Source organism: Desmodus rotundus, chromosome X, assembly GCF_022682495.2.
Source record: "Desmodus rotundus isolate HL8 chromosome X, HLdesRot8A.1, whole genome shotgun sequence".
Lineage (NCBI taxonomy): Eukaryota > Metazoa > Chordata > Mammalia > Chiroptera > Phyllostomidae > Desmodus > Desmodus rotundus.
Genome location: NC_071400.1, coordinates 34796037 through 34803573, shown reverse-complemented (window position 1 = coordinate 34803573; position 7537 = coordinate 34796037). Strand labels below are relative to the sequence as shown.

Here is a 7537-nt window from a genome sequence, read left to right as displayed (position 1 = left end):
CACAGCGACCAGCGTTACCCCGCCCCGGTGAACACGTAAGGCTCTGCCCCTTATAGTAACAGACGAGCGAAGACAAAAAAAAAAAAAATGGCCCAAATGACAGAACACTTCAAAGCTCCAGAAAAAAATACAACTAAGCGAGGAAGAGATAGCCAACCTATCAGATGCACAGTTCAAAACACTGGTTATCAAGATGCTCACAGAATTGGTTGAATCTGTTTGAAAACCAGATGAAAAAATGAAGCCTCTGGTAAGAGAAACAAAGGAAAATGTACAGGGAACCAATAGTGATGTGAAGGAAACTGGGACTCAAATCAGTGGTGTGGACCAGAAGGAAGAAAGAAACATCCAACCAGAAAAGAATGAAGAAACAAGAATTCGTAAAAATGAGGAGAGGCTTAGGAACCTCCAGGACATCTTGAAACATTCCAACATCCGAATTATAGGGGTGCCAGAAGGAGAAGGGGAAGAACAAAAAATTGAAAACTTATTTGAACAAATAATGAAGGAGAACTTCCCTAATCTGGCAAAGGAAATAGACTTCCAGGAAGTCCAGGAAGCTCAAAGAGTCCCAAAGAAGCTGCTCCCAAGGAGGAACACACCAAGGCACATCATAATTACATTACCCAAGATTAAACACAAGGGCCTACATCCAAGATTACTGTATCCAGCAAAGCTATCATTTAGAATGGAAGGGAAGATAAAGTGCTTCTCAGATAAGGTCAAGTTAAAGAAGTTCATCATCACCAAGCCCTTATTTTATGAAACGTCAAAGGGAGTAACCTAAGAAAAAGAAGATAAAAAATATGAACAGGAAAAATGACAGCAAACTCACAGTTATTAACAACTACACCTAAAACAAAAACAAGAGCAAACTAGGCAAACAACTAGAACAGGAACAGAACCATAGAGATGGAGATCACATGGAGGGGTGTCAATAGGGGAGTGGGAGGTGAGAAGGGGGGAAAGGTACAGAGAATAAGTAGCATAGATGATAGGTGGAAAATAGACAGGGGGAGGGTAAGAATAGTGTAGGAAATGTAGAAGCCAAAGAACTTATAAGTATGACCCATGGACATGAACTATAGGGGGGGAACGTGGGAGGGAGGGGGTGGGCTGGAGGGAGTGGAGTGAGGGGGGGGAAATGGGACAACTATAATAGCATAATCAATAAATATATTTTAAAAAAAAGAAAAGTAATGATGGAAAACTTCCGGACTGTAGCATGAAACGGCTCTGCTCTGCGTGTCAGCCTTGGGTGCGAGCTGATGCTGAAGACACTGCGGTGGGGTTCCTGCTGTCCGATTAATGAGAAACATAATGTATTTTAGTGGTACCTGCCAGAGCCCTGCTCTCCCGCCCTGGTCCGTCCACCAGCTTCCCCTTTGCAACCATCGCTGGATATTAAACCATTTCTTCCTTTTCCTCTTGACACTGCGGCTGCGGTCAACCTCTTCCCCAATTTTAATGCGATGGACCCGATTCAGAAAGCTGTAATAAATCATACATTTGGGGTTCCTCTTCCTCATCGAAGAAAGCAAATCATATCATGCACCATTTGCCAGTTGAGATTTAATTCCGATAGCCAGGCTGCGGCCCACTACAAAGGCACGAAACATGCCAAGAAGCTCAAAGCACTGGAAGCTGTGAAAAATAAGCAGAAATCTGTCACTGCCAAGGACAGCGCAAAGACTACCTTCACCTCCATCACTACCAATACCATCAATACCAGCTCTGACAAAACAGTACCACAGGGACACCAGCAATATCAACAACAACAACTGTGGAAATTCGCAAAAGCAGTGTTATGACAAGTGAGATCACCCCTAACGTGGAAACAAGCCCCACGACAGCCACGGGCAATAGCTCCTGTCCTTCTACGGAGACGGAAAAAGAAAAGGCAAAAAGGCTGCTGTACTGTTCCCTATGCAAGGTTGCCGTCAACTCCGCCTCACAGCTGGAGGCGCACAACAGTGGTACAAAGCACAAAACCATGCTAGAAGCCCGGAATGGAAGCGGGACTATCAAAGCCTTTCCTAGGGCAGGTGTGAAAGGCAAAGGACCAGTTAATAAGGGAAACCCAGGCCTGCAAAACAAAACATTTCACTGTGAAATCTGTGATGTGCATGTCAACTCCGAAACACAACTTAAACAGCACATTAGCAGTAGAAGGCACAAAGACAGAGCTGCTGGGAAGCCCCCGAAACCCAAATACAGTCCTTACAACAAACTGCAGAAGGCAGCACATCCGCTGAGGGTAAAATTAGTCTTTTCAAAAGAACCTTCAAAGTCATTGGCTCCACGAATTCTACCCAACCTGCTGGCCGCTGCGGCTGCCGTGGCCCTGAACTCCCCCCTTCAGTCTCCAAACTGCGCCCCCAGCCACTCTGTTCCAAACGTCAGCACTCCCCCCGCGCTTGTGCGGCCTGCGCCGGGGCCCGTGCGAACCGCCCACACTCGTGCGCTGTTTGCTCCTTACTGAATTCCACGTGGAGTCGTTGTACTGCAATAATTTTTCAAAAAACAAAAAACAAAACAAACAAAAGAGAACTATGCAGTGTTTATTTATAGTTTAAAGTATATCTGAAGAGCCAGGACTTTTGATAGTGAATTGAAAAAATTATTTAAAAAAAAATGGAGGGAGGTTGGGGAGGGTGGGGAGGGATGTTATTTTCTCCAAATTAAAGCATTCCTCTGGAACATTGGTTGTTTTAGAAGTGATCTCCAGCATAACTTGTAGTGGTATCTAGAACTTCTGAAGCCTTTGTGACTGTGCTTTTGGGGAACCTACTTCCCTCTGCATTGTCTTTCCTGCTTTATGAAACAATTATATATTGTCTAAGGGCATTATCTGGTTCTAATGTGTATATAATAATTTACCCTGTAGGTTAAAATAATACAAAAGAAAAAAGAAAAAAAAAAAAGCAAAGCAACACTGTGAATAGTAGTATCCATGCTGGTCCTCCCGCTGCAACAGCAGTTAGTGGGCGTTTATCCCAACAGAAGTAGATGCAGTAGATGTCTTGTCAAACAATAGTGCTGTGTCTCAATCTATGCCTAGGTTTTAAAGAATTGCAAAAGGTAGAACGAACAAGTATTTCATGCCAGTAAGCAGTCTAAGAATGAATAAACACATAATGGTTTTGTGGAGGTTTCCCTGGTCCACACTCTCCCCGGCCTATGCCGCTCAGAGATGACTTCAGGTTCAGAGCAATAGAACAGGACCAGAGAGGTTGGGGAGATATTAATAAAGGTGATTTCTTACAAAGTACCATTTTACCACCCTAAAACAGTATTGTTGGAAATAGGGAAGTGTGGTGAACCTGTATCTGAAAACAGGTAAAACCACGCATCTTGGGTATTTAAAAAGAAATCGGTACAACTCTTCAGTTTCATGGGTAAGGGACAATCATAAGCTAGGATGATAATGCAAAGTAAAGATTTTTCATGTTAGTTAATATCCAATAAAAACAGAATATTGAACCTCTGCAATATCCCTTTATATCATACCAGTAGGGTTGTCTCTTAGGCAAAGGTTTCTGCTTTGATTATGATGATAAGCATTACTATTCTTGTGGATTTTCTTTTCTTTTTTTTTTGCTTTCCTACTAACATGATATAAACAATTAATATATATTTAAGTGTTAACTCAGAAAAATAAATCTGGGTTCATTGCAGACCAAGGATATATTGTTAAGAAAAAATACTGGTAAGATGCACTTGACCATCATTTCCCTAGTGGAGTTGTAAAATACTGACAGCCTTTGATATTCACCATAAGGCTGAAAGGAGTTGAGGTTTTACCTTTAAAACAAGATTTATCAGGGGTATATATAAATATATGTATATTGTACATATGTTAGAAAGATTAAGAGAATAACTTATAAAAAGAAAATCTATATAAAATAATTATATAACCATCCCATGTTACATGTTATCATTAAGTTGGTAACAAATGGCATAAAAATAGCTGTGCCTTTAATTTGTGATAAAGGCTATTTGCTTTTTCCCATAGAAAGCAAATGTATACCTATCACTATGATGATGGAGTTTGATGCAGCCAGTCTGTTGCATTAATAAGAACAATGGAAGTCAAACTTAGAAAAACAATAAGAACATGTATAAATCAACCCTACATGATTTAGGTTTAAAGAAAAAAAAATATTTTTGAAAAGGTTTTGTAAAGACTATTTAAAAATGTAGGGAAGGGCTGGGTATGGCCTTCCTGAAAACTGCTCTTATCTAAACTGTAGTAACTTTTGCGAGGTAGAAAGATTCAAGATGAAACCATTTGAGAGAGAGGTATTTAGCATATGTCATTTTATAATTAAGAAACACCCATAGCGTGCTTGGTGCTCAACATAAAACATGGTCTTGGGAGTTCTTGTCTACCATCCAGCTATAGACCTTTCTCATATAAACATATCCTTAAAGCAGTTGGCTTTGTATATCTTTTGTTAGACAAACAACCAAAAAATAAAAAAGAGAAAGAAGGGAGGAGGGCAGGCAAGCAGGAAGGAAGAAAAGAAAAAAACTATTAATATTTTATCAGTCTTCGCTACAAAGAATTTTAAACTATAGACAGTGTGCTTAAACACATTGGTTAGCATTAAAATTTGTATTTGAGAGTATCTGGTGATTTTACATTTACCAATGTCTCTCCTCTTTGGTCTTAGCAAGTGTTCGTTGTGTTCCACCCACAGACTCTGCTAGTCCATCAGGTAGAGAGTTCCTCAAGTGTTTGTTGTCTGGGATTCTGTCTATATCTTGTGCGAACATCTTCGGGCCGTTTGGAACTTTAGTTTCCTTATTGTGCTTTGTCAACTTTTAGCTTTCACTATACATCAACCTGAATTCCTATCCAACCACCCACACCTGATAAAACCTCTCTTTCTGCTGGGGAACTTAGTGTTAATTGATGCAGTCTCACTACACTGTGCTTTTGCTGTTCCTCCCCGTTTTCACCATAGCGAACAAGCCAGGCCCCTAGAAGTCAGGGGCTGTGGGTTCCAAGAGTTCTGGATCACAAGGCGTTACTAACTTTAATGATTTTCTGGGAACAAACAACTCAGCCATATTTTCTCCATCAGCCATATGAGAAAACTCACAAATACGTCAATCCCTTCTGCCTCACTTCACTATGGAAACATTTTGTTGAAATGGTCTTTTAAATTGGAGATGTAATCATCAGTTGTCTTTTCCTCACTACCTAATAAAGGATGAAGCCTAACCTTAGAACTTAAAAAAAAAAAAATTTCCCTAATCAGATGAGAGAAAAAGTCACCCAAATCCAGGAAACACAGAGAGTCCCAAGCAAGAGGAACCCAAAGAGGCCCACTGCAAGACACATCATCATTAAAATGGCAAATTCCAAGAAAAGAGAGGATCTTAAAGGCAGCAAGGGAGAAACAGGAAGTAACATACAAGGGAGACCCAATAAGGTTAGCAACTGACTTCTCAATGGAAACGCTCCAAGCCAGAAGACAATGGCAAAAAATATTCCAAGTAATGAGAACCAGAGGCCTGCAACCAAAACTACTTTACCCAGGAAGGCTCTCAATCAAGATAGAAGGCCAAATAAAGAGTTTCCCAGACAAAAGAAGTCTAAAAGAATACACTTCTACCAAACCAGCTCCGCAAGAGATGGCAAAGGGACTGCTTTAAGGAAAGGATGGAAAAGAGAAAGACAGAGGAATACAGGTAGGAAAAAATGGCAATGAATAACTACCTATCAATAATAACCTCAAACGTAAATGGATTAAATACTCCAATCAAAAGACATAGAATAGCTGAGTGGATAAGAAAACAGGACCCACACATATGCTGCCTACAGGAGGCCCATCTCAGGACAAAGGACCTACAGAGACTGAAAGTGAAGGGCTGAAAACAAATTTTCCAAGCAAACGGACAGGGAAAAAAAAGGCAGGGGTAGCAATACTCATATCAGACAAAATAGACTTCCAAAGAAGGGCCATAAAGAGAGACCCAGAAGGTCACTTCATAATACTCAAAGGAAGAATCCACCAAGTGGACATAAACATTGTAAATATATATGCACCCAACATAGGAGCACCCAAATACATAAAAAAATCTTGGAGGACTTCAAGAAAGATATTGACAGCAACACAATTATAGTACGGGACTTTAACACCCCACTGTCAAAAATGGACACATCTTCCAAACAAAATATCAAGAAGGACATTGTGTCACTGAACAAAACTATACAGGAAATGGACTTAACTGATATATATAGAGCTTTTCATCCCAAAGAAGCAAAATACACATTCTTTTCAAGTGCACATGGAACTCTTTCAAAGATAGACCACATGATAGGACACAAAGCAAGCCTCAACAAATTCAAGAAAATTGAAATCATATCAAGCATTTTCTCTGACCACAAGGGACTGAAACTAGAAACCAGCCCCAAAGGAAAAAAACCCAAAACACTCAAAATCATGGAGACTGGATAGCATGCTATTAAACAATGAATGGGTCAAGAACGAGATTAGGGAAGAAATCAAAAACTTTCTGGAAACAAATGAAAATGAACTCACAACAACCCAAAACCTATGGGACACAGCAAAGGCAGTCCTGAGAGGGATGTTCATAGCAATACAGGCCTACCTTAAAAAGATAGAAACATTTCAAACAAACAACCTAACCCTACGCCTACAAGAACTGGAGGAACAACAACAAAGACAGCCCAGAGCAAGCAGAAGGAAGGAAATAACCAAGATCAGAGCAGAGTTAAATGACATAGAGACTAAAAGCACAATTCTAAGGATCAATTAATCCAGCAGCTGGTTCTTTGAAAAGACAAACAAAATCGACAAACCTTTAAGTAGGCTCATCAAGAAAAAAAGACAGCATCCACATAAACATAATTAAAAAGGAAAGGGGAGAGATTACAACTGATACCACAGAAATACAGAGGATTGTAAGAAATTACTATGAAGAACTGTATGCCAAGAAATTTGAAAACCTAGGTGAAATGGACACATTTCTAGAAAAATATAATCTTCCAAAACTGAATGAAGAAGAAGCAGGAAACCTGAACAGACCAATAACAGCAGACGAAATTGTAGCAGTCATCAGAAAACTCCCAACAGACAAAAGCACTGGACCAGATGGTTTCACAGGAGAATTCTACAAAGCATTTAAGGAAGAGCTAACCCCGATCCTTCACAGACCATTCGAAAAAATCCAAACTGATGGAAGACTCCCAAACTCTTTTTATGAAGCCAGCATCATCCTAATCCCAAAACCACATAAAGACACAACAAAGAAAGAAAACTTCAGGCCAATATCGCTAATGAACATAGACACTAAAATTCTCAACAAAATATTGGCAAACCGCATGCAGCAATACATTAAAAAGATCATACACCATGACCAAGTGGGATTCATCCCAGGGATGCAAGGATGGAACAATATTCAAAAATCAATAAACATAGTACATCACATAAACTACAGCAAAGAAAAAAATCACATGATCATATCGATAGATGCAGAAAAAGCATTTGATAAGATACACCAC

At 39.8% G+C, this 7537-nt stretch overlaps 1 pseudogene; it reads left to right on the top strand.

The window, feature by feature from the left end:
* Window positions 1-1308: 1308 nt before the first annotated feature.
* On the top strand, window positions 1309-2482 carry LOC112321372 (zinc finger protein 385D pseudogene; annotated as a pseudogene).
* Window positions 2483-7537: the final 5055 nt, after the last annotated feature.